Source organism: Capra hircus, chromosome 13 (genome assembly GCF_001704415.2).
Source record: "Capra hircus breed San Clemente chromosome 13, ASM170441v1, whole genome shotgun sequence".
NCBI lineage: Eukaryota > Metazoa > Chordata > Mammalia > Artiodactyla > Bovidae > Capra > Capra hircus.
The window spans coordinates 17,183,562-17,203,439 of record NC_030820.1 but is presented as its reverse complement, the minus strand read 5'-3'; the positions used below and the strand labels follow the sequence as shown (position 1 = coordinate 17,203,439).

Below are 19,878 nucleotides of genomic sequence, written 5' to 3'. Positions count from 1 at the left end.
TTTCTTTTCTAGCAGGTCCAGCACAGGATTAACCAGTACAAATTTTAACTGAATTTTGCTTGATACGGAATTAAAGTTTTGGTACTTATTACTCCACAGAAGGGAAAATCTTGAGATTTCATCAGAATATTAAAAAAGATAGATCACCTTGGTTTGCTCCTAATCCCATAGATGCTCATTCTCTGTCTCCTTTACAAGGTCACCTGACAGATAAGGTGCCTCCAGGTTTAGTCATAGGTTCTTCCCCTTTACAACCTGCCCCTGACAAATTCAACCACATTCAGGTCTAAATTACTACACATCCATAAGCTCTTCTCCATCCTAGACCTCTCTTCTACACTACAGAATCATACAAACACCTGTGATGTTCCTCTTGGATATTTCAATGGTACCTCAAAATGAACGTGCCCAAAATATACTAAAATATACAAAATATACAGAGCTGACTTAACCCCACTTCCTCCTTCAGTTCTCTATCAAGTTAAACAATTCAGACATCTAAAACTCACTTCATATCCAGTACCATTAAATCTTGTCACTTTTGCCTTTAGGTTACAGAAATGTGCTTCCAACATTTCAATTCAGTCAGTCTACTATCATCTCTCACCCTGGCTACTGCATCTGTCTTCTCACAGGTCCATTTGCAGCCCATCTAGCTTCTTTCCAACTGTTCTCCATAGTATAACCACTGTGATCTTCACCAAAAAGACTAAACTTGAGAAGACAAAATGAAAAAATCTGAAGCTATCTGCTTAATCCTTCTTAAAAGAACACCCCATACAGTTTCCAGTCTTCATGGGGAAAAAAAAAAGTTCAAAATGGCTCAAATATCACGGTGTGCACAACTCCCTTTAAAATCATCGTTTTTTTAAAAATCCTTACTTCCCTCAAACACTGTAGAACTATTCAGGACATTATTTCCAATTATCTGAAAAAACTTTTCTGCGTTTACTCCCTCACCAGTCTCCTAACTGGGAATGAGGAAAGTCTACCTCCCTACCCGATCAGTGGCATATAACCCTCCAAATGGCGGGGTGAGTGAACGCGGAAGCGGCAGGAGGGGCACAGGCCGGAAACGTCTGGATGATGGCACATTATGGTCACCAAGCCAAAGTCAGCCTTTCCAGGGAGACTGGTTCCTCCTCACACTTGAATTTCCTTACTTTCACACTTTAGCTGTCAAAAGAATCAGTCTGATATAAAGAAAATTAATTTTCAATTCTAATAAAGATAAAATTCAAGAGTCGTCTAAGTTGAGAGGGAATAGCAGGTTGCAGCCGGAGAAGGCAATGGCACCCCACTCCAGAACTCTTGCCTGGAAGGTCCCATGGATGGAGGAGCCTGGTGGGCTGCAGTCCACGGGGTCGCTAAGAGTCGGACACGACTGAGCAACTTCACTTTCACTTTTCACTTTCATGCATTGGAGAGGGAAATGGCAACCCACTCCAGTGTTCTTGCCTGGAGAATCCCAGGGACAGGGGAGCCTGGTGGGCTGCCGTCTATGGGGTCACACAGAGTCAGACGCGACTGAAGCGACTTAGCAGCAGCAGCAGCAGCAGCAGCAGCAGGTTGCAGCACCCTTACAGCAATCTCTGGCCCCATGAAGCTCAGGTGAAACCACTACAATCAACCAGATGTACTATAAAGCCAAAGTAAGACAGCAGGGTTCTTAAATAGTTAAATAAATAGACCGATTCAACAGAAGACAGAGCTCAGAAACAAACTCATCATGATCATAAGGAACCTTGTTACCTTACAGTGACTGCACAGAGCCGAAGAATGCATTACTTAAACAGGGCAACTAGTTTGCCAGACAGAAGCACAGAAAATGGACCCCTACCCACACTCACTAGAAGGAAAAACCAATTCCAGATTAATTAAATATAAATGCAAATAAGTGGCAAATTTATACTTGAACTATTACATTAATGAGAATGAACTACTATGAATAAAATATACGAATTACAGATAAATAGTAGAAACATAGAGCTGAATTTTAAAAAGCAAGTTATATACAGGGTTTGGTTTTGACTACATATAGCCTGAATCTATTTTTATAAAACTCAAACCCAAACAATACTAAACAATAACTATTTAACGATACACATACATGTGATAAACTTTAAAAGGGCAAGAAAATAACATTCCCTGGGAGTAGACTGAAGCACACAGGTAGAACTGACCATCTTCTAGTAAACTTTGGTGGTAGAATCACATGTTTATTTTGTTATAAATTTTATGTTACATTTATTCTTTTGAATGTTATTAAGTATAACTTTTTCAAGTATTTAATTGCACAAAAAGCACAAACAGAGCAGGGAGAAAAAAAAAAAGACTAATATTCCTGAAGCACCATCATAAGACTCCATAAAAGAAACCTCACTTTAGCCAGCTGTATTTGGCAGGCCAAACAGAAGAAAACAGACTGTGGGGGGTTGGGGTGGAGGTGGAGGTGAGAGGGATAACAAGCAAAAGGAACAGAACAAAAAAGGCCAAGAGGCAGGAAACCACAACATCTGCCTAGAGATAAGAGACAATTAAAAGAGCATGAATAAAAATAGGTTGAACTGTACTCATATTAAGGAGTTACTAAAGAAAGACTAAAAAACTGGAAAACCAAATTTAATGGTTTCTTCCTAAAGGGTCGAGTGAGCCCTTAATAATATGGGAAGGGGAAGTAAATAGGAACAGGTGAGACAACTTGTGTAGAAGGCGAAGGTCCAAAGAAAAGAGCAGGCACAGTATTCCGAGAGTGATTCTATCTAGAAAGAGAAAGCTCTCTAAAATGAATGTTGAAATAAAAAAGAAAAATTTCACAAGTAGATAAGATTTTTAAATTGCCCTTTTTTCAGGTTTAACTATTTTAAATTATGAAATGCTTCAAACATGATGATAAAACAAACATTCATATACACACCACTTGGATTAACTACAGATTAACATTTTCTCTTATTCCCTTTTAAGATATGATTATTTAAAGTTATTGTACAGAAATACATTGTTTTAACTATACTCCCCCTTAGCACTTTAGGAAGTTCCAGGGTGGTAAAGGGGGTAGGGGGTAAAGTTGGGAAGGAAGGAAAGAAAGCATATGCTCCTTTTAAATATATTCTCCAGAAAAAAAATCCTCTTTAATTATCGAAAGACAGGCTGGAAAGAATATGACACAGCAAAACTATTCAATATTTCACATATTTTCTACACTATCATATTGGAAGGGCTACCGTCCCCATAAATGCCAGTGTCCATACAGGGAGGCTTTATAGGTTTCAAGCAAAGAAACTTGTATGTAAGTAAAATCACAATAAATGCTCATTGAAAGAGTAACTACCGAATGAAAACCAAAATACTTTTGCCCTGAATAGAAAAAGGAGGAGTATGAAAGGGGTAGAAAAAGTGTAAAAGAAGCCTGAGACAAGCCTCACACAGGAAGCCTTCAGCCAAGAAAGAGACAATCTTTGTCTGTTACAGCTTCTTTTGGAGCAGACTTTGGAAATGGCCCTCTGCCCAAAATTCTGTGTTACAGGCCTTTGTTCAATAAGCCTGAAACAAGGTCCCAATCAACTGTGAAGTTAACTTGATTCAGAATGACCTATATATACACACACTATAAAAAAAAGATCTATTTAGAAAAGATGAGCTACAAAATAAGACTCTGGTGGAAAAACATAATATAATAAAACACTCAATCATTCCAAAATATTTTATCCTGGGAAAGACTGTCACTAACACTCTGGCCTACACTCAATTTTTTGGCACAACCCTAGGACATTTTTCTGTCCGCTAACCTCCTGTTTAAGAATATAATGTACACTTTACAACACTCTACATAGCAATTATGTGTCCACCTCAAAAATATATACTTTTTGTTATGTGCTTGATTTAATCATTTTATCCAAACCAGGATTTAAAGTAAATATGAACTTTTAAGAGGACATTAGGGAGGAAGGGGAGTCTCAAGAGGGAGGTGATATATGTTTAATTATGGTTGATTTGTGTTGTATGGCAGAAACTGACACAACACTGTAAAGAAATTTTCTCCCCCCAAAACAATTTTTTAAAAAAAGAACATTAGGTCACAGTTCATCTTCTACATGTCAGATCATGAACTTGTACTTATTCCCAACTACTACTCCTTGTTGTTGTTCAGTTCAGTCGCTCAGTTGTGTCCGACTCTTTGCGACCCCATGAATTGCAGCACGCCAGGCCTCCCTGTCCATCACCAACTCCCAGAGTTCACCCAAACCCATGTCCGTTGAGTCAGTGATGCCATCCAACCATCTCATCCTCTGTCGTCCCCTTCTCCTCCTGCCCTCAATCTTTCCCAGCATCAGGGTCTTTTCAAATGAGTCAGTTCTTCCCATCAGGTGGCTGAAGTATTGGAGTTTCAGCTTCAACATCAGTCCAACCAATAACACCCAGGACTGATGTCCTTTAGGATGGACTGGTTTTATCTCCTTGCAGTCCAGGGGATTCTCAAGAGTCTTCTCCAACACCACAGTTCAAAAGCATCAATTCTTCGGCGCTCAGCTTTCTTTACAGTCGAACTCTCAAATCCATACATGACCACTGGACAAACCAGAGCCTTGACTAGATGGACCTCTGTTGACAAAGTAATGTCTCTGCTTTTCAATATGCTATCTAGGTTGGTCATAACTTTCCTTCCAAGGAGTAAGCATCTTTTAATTTCAAGGCTGCAATCACTATCTGCAGTGATTCTGGAGCCCAGAAAAATGTTTTAATATTTCAGGAGTGGTCCCTATCCTCTCGAAAAGATAATACATTAAAAATTCTGTAGAAATGTCAGGCGTTGTAATACAATGACTTCAACAGCACAGACTCAAGAACCAAACTGCATAGATTTAAAAGCAAACTCTGCTGCTGCTGCTGCTAAGTTGCTTCAGTCATGTCCGACTCTGTGCGACCCCACAGACGGCAGCCCACCAGGCTTCCCCATCCCTGGGATTCTCCAGGCAAGAACACTGGAGTGGGTTGCCATTTCCTTCTCCAATGCATCAAAGTGAAAAGTGAAAGTGAAGTCGCAGTCGTGTCCGACTCTTAGCGACCCCATGGACTGTGACCCACCAGGCTCTTCCGTCCATGGGATTTGCCAGGCAAGAGTTCTGGAGTGGGGTGCCATTGCCTTCTCCAAGCAAACTCTACCATTTGCTAACTGTGTAGCCTGGAGCAATTACTTAACTATTCCATGCCCTCACAGTTTTCTTATCAAACAGACGAGGTTTAAAAACAAATAATTTTATCAACTTCACACAGTTAATATGAAGGTTTAAATTAGCTAATATGGATAAAGGATTTTCAACAGTGTCTATCATCTGGAAAAAACTAATGTTAGCTTTTATTGTTATTATTCTTTGTTCCCCAATCCATACTCAAGTGTTTAACTGAGTTCACCAGATGGTGTTAAACCAGTTAAAGCTTATAGCCTATACCAAATACAACTCTTACAAGCAATCTTAGAAATTAAAAATTGTTACTTAGTTCATTTAAGTCATGCCAGCTATATTAAACATATAATAAGGAGTACAAATCGAATCAGTATGATCAGAAGAGTTAAACCTAACATTTCAAAGGGATTTGGAGTGTACTTAATAATAACCCCTTCCGAGCCTCCTTTCTTTCATATTCATCACAGGAATATTTTTGGTCCTGTAATTCTTACAAGAAAGGATATCATTTGGGGATATTCATAAAGAAAGAATATTTAAAGGTACAAGTTGGTAGATTAAGAGAACTGATTACACTGGTTTTATATATTTACACAAACACACACACACATCATGCTGCTGTGCTGTTTAGGTGCTCAGTTGTGTCTGACTCTTTGCGATTCCATGGACTACAGCCTGCCAGGCTCCTCTGTCCATGGATTTTTCATGGGATTTCCCAGGCAAGAATATTAGAGTGGGATGCCATTTCCTTCTCGAGGGGAATCTTCCTGACCCAGAGGCTGAACCTAGGTCTCCTGTACTGGCAGGTATATTCTTTACCACTCTGCATCTGGCAGGTATGTACCACCTGCCACACATATACACATTTTTTTCCCTTCTCCAGAACGATAAAGGGATATAAGAGGAGAAAAATGAGTAGACAAGAATGTCCAACAAACCGTTAAATATCAGAAAGCAAATGGAGGCAACGTTAACAGGAGAAGCTAGAACCCCAAACACCCGCAGATGCCAAGGCAATTTATCCTAAAAGAAAAAAAATGACCCTTGAGAGGCTGAGAATTGGGAAGCAACAGGTTCTTTAGACTACAAAAGTGAGGAAGAAAATCAAAATCACAATGAGATACTACTTGATATCCACTAGAATGGCTGTTAAAAAAAAATAGAACAGAGCTTCTGAGCACGTGGAGAAACTGAAACCGGGACACACTGCCAGTGGGAATGTGAAATGGTGCATCCACTCAGGGTACCAGTCGGCAGTCCCCTGAAGGGTTAAACACAGAATTACCACAGGATCCAGCTATTTCTCTCACAGGTATATAACCAGTGTACCTGAAAACATGTCCACAGAGAAACTGGTACACAGATGTTCACAGCAGTGTTATCCGTTAATACCCCCAATTGGAAAAAATAAAATATTCATTAACTTATAAATAGATACATTTGCTATATCCACAAAATAGAATACTATTTGGAAGTAAAAAGGAATCCGCACTGGCACGTGCTCCAATATGGACGAGCTTTGAAAACATCATGCTAAGTGAAAGAAGACATCACAAACGACCACTTACTACATGACAGCATTTCTGTGAAATACCCAGAACAGGCAATCGATAGGGAAAAAAGTAAACGACCACCTGCGAGGGCTAGGTGGAGAGAGAAGGCAGGGACTGAGGAGTGAGAGCTAAGAAGGATGGAAGTTTCTTTTGACGTAATTACGATACTCTAAAATTTTTGTGGTGATGCATGTGCAACTCCATGAATATAACAAAAGCCACTGAACTATACACTTTAAGTTGGTAAACTGTATGGTATGTGAATTCTATCTCAATACAACTGTTTCTCTTTTAAAACTGAGTAACAAAGGAGAGGTTAAAACAGACAATGCAGAAATACAAAGGATTATAAGAGACTAATATGAATGACTATATGGCAATAAAATGGATAACCTGGAAGAAATGGACAGATTCTTAGAAAAGTTCAATCTTCCAAGACTAAACCAGGAAGAAATAGAAATTATGAACAACCCAATTACAAGCACTGAAATTGAAGCTGTGATCAAAAATCTCCCAAAAACCAAAAGCCCAGGACCAGGTGGCTTCACAGGAGAATTCTACCAAACATTTAGAGAAGAGCTAATGCCTATCCTTCTAAAACTCTTTCAAAAAAATTGCAGAGGAAGGAACACTTCCAAACTCAATTCTATGGGGCCACCATCAAAGACAACACACACAAAAAAGAAAACTACAGGCCAATATCAATGTATTGCAACATAAATGCAAAAATATAGATGTAAAAATCCTCAACAAAACTTTAGCAAACAGAATCCAACAACACATCAAACAGCTCATATGCCATGATCAAGTTGGGTTTATTCCAGGAATGCAAGGATTCTTCAATATACACAAATCAATCAATGTGATATACCATATTAACAAATTGAAAGATAAAACCATATGATCATCTCAATAGATGCAGAAAAAAATTTGGACAAAATTCAGCACCCATTTATGATGAAAACTCTTCAAACAATGGGCATAGAAGGAACCTTCCTCAATACAGTAAACACCATATATGATAAGCCTACAGCAAACATTATTCTCAACAGTGAAAAACTGAAAGCAGTCCCTCGAAGATCAGGAACAAGACAAGGGTGTCCACTTTTACCACTATTATTCAACATAGTTCTGGAAGTCCTAGCTACAGCAATCAGAGAAGAAAAAGATATACAAGGAATCCAGATCGGAAAAGTACAGCTCTCACTGTTCACAGATGGCATGATACCGGACACAGAAAACCCTAAAGAAAATTTCAGAAAATTACTAGAGGTAATCAGTGAATTTAGCAAAGTTGCAGAATACAAAATCAATACACAGAAATCACTTGCATTTCTATATACTAACAATGAAAAATCAGAAAGAGATATTAAGGAATCAATCCCACTCACTACGGCAACAAAAAGAATTAAATATCTAGGAATAAACTCACCTAAGGAGACAAAAGAACTGTACACAAAAGATTATAAGACACTAATGAAAAAAATCGAAGATGACATAAGCAGATGGAGAGATATTCCAAGTTCCTAGGTAGGAAGAATCAATATCGTGAAAATGACTATACTACCAAATGCAATCTACAGATTCAATGTGATCCCTATCAAATTACCAATGGCATTTTTCACAGAACTAGAACAAAAGATTTCAAAATTCATATGGAAACACAAAAGACCCAAATAGCCAAAGCAGTCCTGAGAAAGAAGAATGGAGCTGGAGGACTCAACCTTCCTGACTTCAGATTATACTACAAAGCTACAGTCATCAAGACAGTATGGTACTGGCACAAAAACAAAAATATACACTAATGGAACAAGACAGAAAGCCCAGAAATAACCCCATGCGCCCAATGGTACCTTATTTTTGACAAAGAAGGCAAGAGTATAAATGGAGCAACGACAGCCTCTTCAATAAATGGTGCTGGGAAAACTGGACAGCTACATGTAAAAGAATGATATTAGAACACTTCCAAACACCATACACAAAGGTAAACTCAAAATGGATTAAAGACCTAAATTTAAGACCAGAAACTACAAAACTCTTCGAGGAAAACAGGACACTCGATGACATAAATCAAAGCAAGATCCTCTATGACCCACCTCCTAGAGTAACGGAAATAAAAACAAAAGTAAACAAGCAGGACCCGATTAAACTTAAAGCACAGCAAAGGAAACTATAAGCAAGGTGAAAAGACAACCCTCAGAATGGGAGAAAATAATAGTAAATGAAACAACTGACAAAGGATTAATTTCCAAAATATACAAGCAGCTCATACAACTCAATACCAGAAAAACAAAGAACCCAATTAAAAAGTGTGAAAAAGACCTAAACAGACATTTCTCCAAAGAAGACATACAGATGGCTAACAAACACATGAAAAGATGCTCATCATCACTCATTATTAAGTGAAGTGAAGTCACTCAGTCGTGTCTGACTCTTTGTGACCCCATGGACTGTAGTCTACCAGGCTCCTCCATCCATGGGATTTTTCAGGCAAGAGTACTGGAATGGGTTGCCATTTTCTTCTCCAGGGGATCTTCCCGACCCAGGGATCGAACCCAGATCTCCTGCACTGTAGGCAGACACTTTACCATCTGAGCCACCAGGGAAGTCCTTTATCGTTCATTATTAGAGAAACGCAAATCAAAACTACAATGAGACATCACCTCACACCAGTCAGAATGGCCATCATCAAAAAGTCTACAAACAATAAATGCTGGAGAAGTTGTGGAGAAAAAGAGAATGCTCTTGCACTGTTGGTGGGAATGTAAACTGATACAGTCACTATGGAAGACGGTATGGAAATTCCTTTAAAAACTAGGAATAAAACTACCATATGACCCAACAATCCCACTCCTAGGCATATACCCTGAGGAAACCAAAATTGAAAAAGACACATGTATCTCATTGTTCATTGCAACACTATTTATAATAGCTAGAACATGGAAGCAACCTAGATGTCCATCAACAGATGAATGGATAAAGAAGTTGTGGACATATACACAATGGAATATTACTCGGCCATAGAAAGGAACGCCTTTGAGTCAGTTCTAATGAGGTGGATAAACCTAGAACCTATCATAGGGAGTGAAGTAAGTCAGAAAGAGAAAGATAAATATCGTATTCTAATGCATATACGTGGAATCTAGAAAAATGGTACTGAAGAATTTACTTACAGGGCAGCCGTGGAGAAACACATAGAGAACAGACTTATGGACTTGGGGCAAGGGGAAGAGAGGGTGAGATGTATGGAAAGAGTAACATGGAAACTTACATTACCACATATAAAATAGATAGCCAATGGGAATTTGCTATATGGCTCAGGAAACTCAAACAGGGGCTCTGTATCAACCGAGAGGGGTGGGATGGGGTGGAAGATGGGAGGGGGCTTCAAAAGGGAAGGGATATATGGATACCTATGGTTGATTCATGTTGGGGTTGGATAGAAAACAAAATTCAGTAAAGCAATGATCCTTCAATAAAAAATTTTTTTTAAAAAGTGAGGAACAGAGCTAAAAGCTGGAGAACTAACTGTCTATTAGATTTGGGTAAGGCCTGCTCACACCACCAAGTGACAGTCTCCGTCACATATTTATAGTTTCTACTTAAGCATTTTAGTTCCTCATTCTTAAACAGAAGCAGACTAGAACCACCAGATCATCTGAGACAACACAGCAGGGCAGGGTGAGGGAAGACCTAAAGTAAAACAAAGACTAAAAAGAAGGAACTCCCCCCTGGATTTTGTACAGATTAGAGGAATCCTTTTCGGAAAAGGATTTACATTACATGAAATATATATGTACATATTATATGAAGCATAAAAGATAATTCATTGACAAAAACCCAACTTGTGAAAAAGAAACAAACATTCTGAAACATTAGAAAGAACAGTAACTGATACACTGGAATTTATTTTTGAGATGTCTTCCAAAGGTAAAGAAACAAAAAAGGAAAACAGCACCAAAACATTAATTTAAAAGGTCTAATATCTGAATCTAGAAAAAAATGGGAATATATGAATCTATGAATATTCCCAGAATATACAGGAAAACAAATTAAAGAAATAACAAACACATAGCACCCCAAAATACAGGAGCATATCCCCCAAATACCAGCATAATGTACTTTCAAAAGACCAAGTTATATCCCTGTGAAATTTCAAAATATCACAGCTAATAAGAATAAATATTCCAAAGTTTTCAGAGAGAAAAAGGCAAGTTACATACAAAGAATCAGACGCATCAGACATCTCAGTGACAATACTGGCAGCTAGAAGAAATGGACTATCCTGCCTTTCAAAGTATGGAGGGAAAATAGTTTTCATTCTAAAACCAAAGCAGTCCAGCATAGTGACAATAAAGCAGATTCTAAAGCCAGACTTCCTGGTTCAAATAATGCCATTTAATAGATGTATGGCTGAACAAGCCAAATAACCTCTGTGAGCATCAGTTTTTTCATCTGGGAAGTGGGGTTGTTGTGAGGGTGAATTAACTCACAGGTGTTCACATGCGTAAAACATCTGATACACAGTTCTGTCTTAGTCGCTCAGTGGTGTCAACTCTTTGCAACCCCATGGACTGTGGCTCACCAGGCTCCTGTGTCCATGGGATTCTCCAGGCAAGAATACTGGAAAAGGTTGCCATTCCCTTCTTCAGGGGATCTTCCCAACCCAGGGATCAAACCCAGGGTCTACTGCATTGCAGGCCTGATACGCAGTAGTTCCTATTAAAGTGCTCTAGAGAACAAGACTGAGTATAGAAAGGGGCAAAACAGATCTCAGCTTTTCACTGTAATCCTCTGGTAGTATCTGACTGGCCTGGGCACACTCACATACTATCAGACAGGAGGAGGGAATTGTGAAACCCAGTCCAGTGATAACTGCTCAGTAGAGAATAACATCTGAGGTGGGGCAAGATGGCTGCTGAGCGGAGCTTGTGGGTCGTCGGGCTCTGCCCTGGGTCCTGGTTGGGTAGGATCATTCAGGTCCTCCTCCTACTGCTGTGGCTTGCGGCCCGCGGAGGCGCGCTATACTTCCACATTGGGGAGATGGAAAAAAAGTGCTTTATTGAGGAGATTCTGGACGAGACCATAGTTATAGGGAACTACCGGATGCAGCTGTATGACAAGCAGCAAGAGGAGTACCAGCCGGCCACCCCTGGGCTTGGCATGTTCGTGGAGGTTAAAGACCCAGAGGATAAAGTTATCCTGGCCCGGCAGTATGGCTCTGAAGCCAGATTCACCTTCACCTCCCAGACCCCTGGCGAGCATCAGATCTGTCTTCACTCTAATTCCACCAAGTTCTCTCTCTTTGCTGGAGGCATGCTGAGAGTTCACCTGGACATCCAGGCAGGTGAACATGCCAACAACTATGCAGAAATTGCTGCCAAAGACACGTTGAGTGAGCTGCAGCTACGAGTGCGACAGCTGGTCGAGCAAGTGGAGCAGATCCAGAAAGAGCAGAACCACCAGCGGTGCCGAGAGGAATGCTTCCGGCAGACCAGCGAGAGCACCATCCAAAGGGTGCTGTGGTGGTCCATCCTGCAGACCCTCATCCTTGTAGCCATCGGTGTCTGGCAGATGAGACACCTCAAGAGTGTCTTTGAAGCCAAGAAGCTGGTGTAGCCATCCCAGGCTTCCCAGGCCAGCCTTCCTCCCTGGCTGGGGAAGAAAGGACCTCCTGGACTGACTTCTGTCTGGCAGGAGGACTGGTTTCCAGCCATGGGTATTTGGAGGGGAGAGGGGCCACAGCCCAAGCCGAGGGCAGCAGCTTGGCTGGCTAATACTGATCAAGTGGTTGGGTAAATGCCTGCCCCCTCCCCGGGCCCTTTGCAGTTATCTGGTGAAGCCACCGGGAGCCCTACTGACACCTCAGAATCACAGTGTTACTGATCAGGGATGGGAGCCTGTTGTCTGGGGTGACTGGGGGGAGGGGAGTGGGTGGGCAAGCCAGTCTTCCTTTGCTAACTTGGAATTTTGACCAGACCGGGGCATAGCTGTGATTCCCTGCCACCCAGGAAACCTCACTATTCCCTCCTTGGCCCTAGACCCAGCCTGCTGGTCCGGGGTGTGTGTCAATTGAGGGTGGGGTATAGGGAGTTGCAATGTGGGAAAGTAGCCCTGAGGTTGACCCCAGGTTCTTTACGTGGTTGTTCTTTTGGGGACTAAAGAAACTTGGGTCAGGCCAAGCAGAGGCCTTGGTGCTGGTTGGGGATGGGGCCTGCAGAGTCTTAGTTACTGATTTCATTTTCAATAATCTAGGTTTGTTACATTGGTTTCCCAATTTAAAAAAAAATTGGGAAAAAAAAAAAGAGAATAATATCTATATGCCTTTAGCTCAAACAAGACAGAAAAATAGAAAACACAAATTTGTATTGAAAGAGAACCACTTGACCAGTCAAGAATAGAAACAGGAAGTAATAAAAAGAGAGTCTTGGTCTGGTTGAGCATCAGGATCAGAATAACCCAGGACAGGTGGGGTCAGATTAAAACAAAAAAGGCAGTTTGTCAATAAGAGCAAAACAGAGTACTCAAAGAAGAGAAACTGACTTTAACCACAGTTAAATGACAAGCTTGTTCAAAGATGAGATTCACTGAGGTTTTGGGGGTTGTTTTTTTTTTTTTTTAAGGCTAAATTAAAAGCATTTAAAATTAAAAGATAACAGGAAAACAAAAAGGAATACCAACTGAGGCAATATGGCAGATTAGATACCTCCAAACTCTCCCAGTTATGAACTACCTAAACATAATTGATAGATTCTTTAAAAAGTCAGAGTCCAATATTAAATACAGCAAACAAAATCCAGGGAGGAGGGAGAAGGGGGGACTAAAGATCAGAACAGAAAACATCAAAGAAGTTACTCCACAGAGGTTTGCTGGCCACTAACAGACTTAAGACTTACACCAAATGGGAACAAGGGCTTCCCTGGTAGCTCAGCTGGTAAAGAATCTGCCTGCAATACAGGAGACCCCAGTTCAATTCCTGGGTCAGGAAGATCCCCTGGAGTAGGAAATGGCTACCCATTTCAGTATTCTTGCCTGGAGAATTCCATGGACAGAGGCGCCTGGCAGGCTACAATCTATGGGGTCACAAAGCGACTAACACTTTCTCTTTCAAATGGGAACAAAATAGAAGGCCTTGGTTTGCTGAATGTGGGAAGGTAGAAGTGACATGGCAAAAGGATCTCTGCAGATGTGATTAAGAATCTTGAGACAGAAAGATTATCGATTACTGATATGAGCTTATGTCATCACAAGAGTGTTTAGGAAACTAATACACACACACACACACACACACACACCCACCCCTGAGGGGGAGGGGGAGGGCAGTTATCCAAGAAAGTATAACAAGTTCCCATGTTTTCAGGTACAAAACTCAATAGTCCTTGATTGATCGTACCCCAAGAACACCTGACAGAATAACAGAATAAAACTGTCTAGGAATACGTCTTCAATTATCTTACCAACGAATCACCCTCAGCATGCAGAGAGATGTCAAAGATGATATCTTAAGACGGGCTCACAACCAAAGTTTATAAAACACGTAAGGAAACAATCACCATAAGCAGGAGGCAGCACACACATGTGCACATACATATACACATACATGCATATATGTGCACACATATATGCACACATATACACATGTATGCGTGCACACATATATGCACATACACACACGTGCACACTTACACAGTAAGGCCTCCAGAGAATGTTAACCCGAAAGAGAACGTTAATCCAGAAGAAAGGAAACCAATGGAATAGATGACATGAATAAAAGGTAGAAAATAATGGTGGCTCATCTGAATCCAAATAGTTCAATAACTACATTAAGTGTATATGCAATAAATGCCCCAGTTAAAAGAAATGTTACACTATTTTTGTTTTTAATTTTTTATTGTTGGCTTGTGGGATGTCAGCTCCCCATCGAGGGATTGAACCTGGGCCATGGCAGTGAAAGCTGGGAGGAATGCTAGCCACTAGCCTACAAGTGAACTCCCACACTGTATTTTTTGTAAAGTCCAGTTATTCTTAGAAGAGGCAAATCTTAACTGGAAAAAGTTGAAAGTAAAAGAAAGGGAAGGATATATTCTGTATGTTAACATGGAGTATATCAACAGTATCAAGACAAAATAGGCTGTAGTTTTTAAGAACTCTAGGGCCAGAGAGTATTTTATTCCATATTAATGCTGTCTTTCATCAAAAACAGTTTTACATGAATTTCCTCAATGGAGGTTTTATAATTTATACTTTGCTCTTCGAAAACAACAAACTAAAAACATTAGAGAAGCTACTTTCATGCCAAGCTTGGAAAAGGGAGGGGACAATTTTAGAAAAAATGAACACGTGTGACTGCACATAAAACTGCAGGTGGCTAGAAAGGAAATCAGCTCAAAGGAAATATAACTAAAAATAGGCTTAGAACAGCGGTCTAATGCCTTCATTTGGATTTTCAAATTATTTCAGAGCTAAAATGCACACAATTTGTTTTTAACCAAGAGGGTTATTTTAGAAATAATTTCTGCCACAATTAAGTACATTTATTTATGCCTTAGAAGTTCTCAAGTACCACTTGCAACTCAGAGACCAAAGGATTTTTAAATGTGCAATGATCTTAATGGCAAAATACAGCACAGTTAATCATTTTTGACAAGTTGAAATAAAAATTCCTATGACAATAAATTTTGCTGGATCTCTAACATAACAAAACATTCTTAGGGGTGTTATGCCTTGATGTGTGTCATGCCAGATTCTTTAATAGAATTCCTCTATCTTTAGATATTATTATGAATTTACAAGCCCTAATGCTAGAAACACTTAGAAAAAGACTTAAAACTAAGCAAAAAAGTTTTCTTAAAAAAATTAAGACAATGAAAGTGGTTTTTAAATAGGAAGCTACTGCCTCCAAAGTCTCTTTATCACATGAATTTACTCATGAAGAAACATTAAACATACTCATACCGACATTCTACAAATGAACTGGTCTATAGTTTTCAAAAGTATCAAGGTCAGGTAAAGTCACGCATAGACTGAGGAACAGTGGCAGACTGAAGAAGGCTGAGGAGACAGGATAATTAAATGCTTCCGAACTGGCTCAATTTCCCATAAAGTTACTGAACAAACTGACAGACTGAAGTAGAAATTTGAGTAGAGAGTAGTAATATATCCATGTTAAACACCTGATTTAACAGCTATGCAGTAGCATGTATTTGTGTCTAGAAAATACACACCCAAGATTTCAGGACTGATGGGGCACCATAGCAGCAGGTTATTCTTAAACAGTCTGAAACAAAAAAGTTCTTTGTCCTATACTTGCAATTTTCTGTGAGTTTAAAATTGTCGTTCCTTCCCCTCCAAAGAAAATATCTTAAGTCATCTTTACTACTTACTCACAAAAATGAGAGCAAGATTTTTTTTTTTAAGTTCATTGATTCAGAGGTATTTAGCAATCAATGTTCCATTAACCTATGAAGGAACACAACCAAGAAAAATTTCTCTAAGATAAGGATACAATGATTTTTTTTCCCCATCAATTGAAATTAAAAGGGGACAGGCCCCATTCAAAACTGTAACAAATTCCAGTAACTCTGAAGTCTCTTGCATTGAGCTTCTCTAAAGAGACTCTGTGACCTTCCACTATAATCTCCTTCCCTTTTATTTGTTGAAATTAATGGATGCACGCATGCTACGCACTGGGATGATCATAGCAGAACCCCGTGGAAGGCAAAGGAACAGGACAAATTAACTAGGTAATTCTAATAATAAATGCTTTGAAAGGGAACTATAGGATGCTGTAAAAACAATCAGCAGACAATTCTAATAATATGTGCACAGGTAGGAGACAGGGCAGAAAGGGGCACTGGGGAAAATCTCCCTTCAATAAAATTCAGGGTAAGACCTCAATGATGAGTGGAAGGGACATGACCACATGAAACATGCCTGTAACAATATGAGTCATGTATGCAGAGAGACTTTTATCCCTAGAACTTAAAAATCCTAGATGGGTTAGTAATAAGCAATAAAGCCGAAAATAAAGGCAGGTGCCAGGCCTCTTAAAGAACCTTAAATGCTGTTAAAAAGATTTTAAGATTTTTATTCTTGCAGTCCAGTCACTAACCTCCAAACCGTTTTTACTGTTCGTCCTAATTTTAAGTCAACGCTTACACAGAACCTCAATATGTAATATAAACAAAAGCAGCACTAACCTCGCTAAAGTGTAAACAGAGTGCTCTAGAACTTCATCAGCTGAGCCTCCTGCTTCCCTAAGTGACAGCAAAGGCAAAAACAGGAGAAAAGAGATTGGCCCAGTATGAGACATAACAAGCTGGGATGCATTAGCCAGACTTCCAATCAGAAACTGGTGAAATATTCCAATTAGAAAAATTCAAAGACCATTTATAACAGAGGGACTAAACACAAAGGAATGGGAAGGGATGGGGAACAGAAGTAGGTACAGGAGCCAATGTTCTCAGCAGAAAGAGCTAAAATCCTAAATCCAAAAGGACAAGGGCAGGAGGATCACCAGAATGAGGAGGAAGAAGTCACCCAGACAGGGCCACCTTGTGAGGAACACAGACTTGTCCTGGAGACAGCCAGTCCACTGGGAAGAAACCAGCTTAATAAATGTTCTGAGCTTTCCTTCCTCACTGCTGCTGACCTGCCCACGTCCACACTGGCTGCACTCTCTCTGAAGCCAGAAGTCGCAGATGCCCATGGACATAATCCATATGGTAAGCCTCCCAGGACAAAGACCAAAGGGGAGAGAAAAATCAAGGAAGATCAAACAGAAGTTACCTGTCATATAGCAGCAGGCACAGAAGTGCTGCTGCTGCTGCTGCTAAGTCACTTCAGTTGCGTCCGACTGTGTGCGACCCCAGAGACGGCAGCCCACCAGGCTCCCCCGTCCCTGGGATTCTCCAGGCAAGAACACTGGAGTGGGTTGCCATTTCCTTCTCCAACGCATGAAAGTGAAAAGTAAAAGTGAAGTCGCTGAGTCGTGTCCGACTCTTAGCGACCCCATGGACTGCAGCCCACTAAGCTCCTCTGTCCATGGGATTCTCCAGGCAAGAGTACTGGAGTGGGGTGCCATTGCCTTCTCCGACAGAAGTTACTAGGAAAGATCAAATCTACTCTTCTGGAACCAATGAAATGCTTTCCACGAGGCCAAGGCAATTAAACTGAAGTTGAAGAGTGACCAGGAGTTAGGCAGAGCAAATCGAGTAGGTACCCATTTCAAGCAAAGGGACTGGCCACAACAAAGACACGCTGCTAAAGCACTATGTGAATGAGGAGGTGTGAAGCCAAAAGTAGGGAGGGGAGGGAGAGACAGAATGAAGCTAGAGAGGCAAGGGGAGACAAGACTGAGCTTATGTTGATACCATCAACCATCCAGCCTTTGTCCTGCAGGCAACGTTTAAGAACTGACATGATATCATTTGATAGAGGTATGGGTGCGTTTTTAATGAAAGTAATAGGCAAAGAGATTTTCCTCTTAATGGTAAAAGTCAATTCGCACTCTTACTTATTGACCGGCTCCTGCCTGGCTATTTCACAAGAACTGCAACACAGAGTCCAAGTGTGGAGATAAACGCAGACACTGATAATATCTAATTAAAGGACCTAATCCATTTCATCCTCTTAATTCTTCATACTTGGACTTTCTCAGGGAACAAGAGGGCAAAAATGTATTTGGTGATCACAATGAGTACTATATTTAAGATTCTGCATCAAATAAATGATAATTCAAAATTTACACTAAGGTATGTTCATTTTCCTTTGAAATGGAGAACTTTCTAAACACAACAGTGGTTAGTTCAGTTCAGTCACTCAGTCATGTCTGACTCTGCAAACCCATGGCCTGCAGCATACCAGGCCTCCCTGTCCACCACCAACTCCTGGAGTTTACTCAAACTCATGATCATCATGTCGGTGGTGCCATCCAACCATCTCATCCTCTGTCGTCCCCTTCTCCTCCTGCCTTCAATCTTTCCCAGCATCAGGGTCTTTTCCAATAAGTCAGTTCTTCGCATCAGGCGGCCAAAGTATTGGGAGTTTCAGCATCAGTATCAGTCCTTCCAATGAATATTCAGACTAATTTCCTTTAGGATGGACTGGTTGGATCTCCTTGCAGTCCAAGGGACTCTCAAGAGTCTTCTCCAACACCACCGTTCAAAAGCATCAATTCTTCAGTGCTCAGCTTTCTTTATAGTCCAACTCTCACATCCATACATGACTACTGGAAAAAATCATAGCTTGACTATACAGACCTTTGTTGGCAAAGTAGTGTCTCTGCTTTTTAATATGCTGTCTAGGTTGGTCATAACTTTTCTTCCAAGGAGTAAGCATCTTTTAATTTCATGGCTGCAGTCACCATCTGCAGTGATTTTGGAGCCCCCCAAAATAAAGTCTGACACTATTTCCCCATCTATTTGCCATGAAGTGATGGGACCAGATGCCATGATCTTAGTTTTCTGAATGTTAGCCAACTTTTTCACCTTCCACTTTCACTTTCATCAAGAGGCTCTTTAGTTCTTCTCTTTCTGCCATAAGGGTGGTGTCATCTGCATATCTGAGGTTACTGATATTCCTCCCGGCAATCTTGATCCCAGCTTGTGCTTTATCCAGCCCAGCGTTTCCTATGATGTACTCTGCATATAAGTTAAATAAGCATGGTGACAATATACAGCCCTGATGTACTCCTTTTCCTATCTGGAACCAGTCTGTTATTCCACTGCTGCTTCTTGACCTGCATACAGATTTCTCAAGAGGCAGATCAGGTGGTCTGGTATTCCCACCTCTTTCAGAATTTTCCAGTTTGATGTGATCCACACAGTCAAACGCTCTAGCGTAGTCAATAAAGCGGAAGTAGATGTTTTTCTGGAACTCTCTTGCTTTTTCAATGATCCAATGGATGTTGGCAATTTGATCTCTGGTTCCTCTGCCTTTTCTAAATCCAGCTTGAACATCTGGAAGTTCATGGTTTATGTACTGTTGAAGCCTGGCTTGGAGAATTTTGAATATTACTTCACTAGAGTGTGAAATGAATGCAACTGTGTGGTAGTTTGAGCATTCTTTGGCATTGCCTCTCTTTGGGATTGGAATGAAAACTGACCTTTTCCAGTCCTGTGGCCACTGCTGAGTTTTCC

The 19,878-nt window shown here is 40.4% G+C and overlaps 1 protein-coding gene and 1 pseudogene across 12 annotated transcripts in view; one reads left to right on the top strand and one right to left on the bottom strand.

The window, feature by feature from the left end:
* Nucleotides 1-19,878, bottom strand: part of ABI1 (abl interactor 1) — an 85,239-nt gene that overhangs the window by 31,695 nt on the left and 33,666 nt on the right. The gene's annotated exons all lie outside the window — the stretch shown is intronic.
* On the top strand, nt 11,634-13,044 carry LOC102177812 (annotated as a pseudogene). Its single transcript, XR_001296388.2, has one exon. The product of XR_001296388.2 is annotated as a transmembrane emp24 domain-containing protein 9 pseudogene (transcript).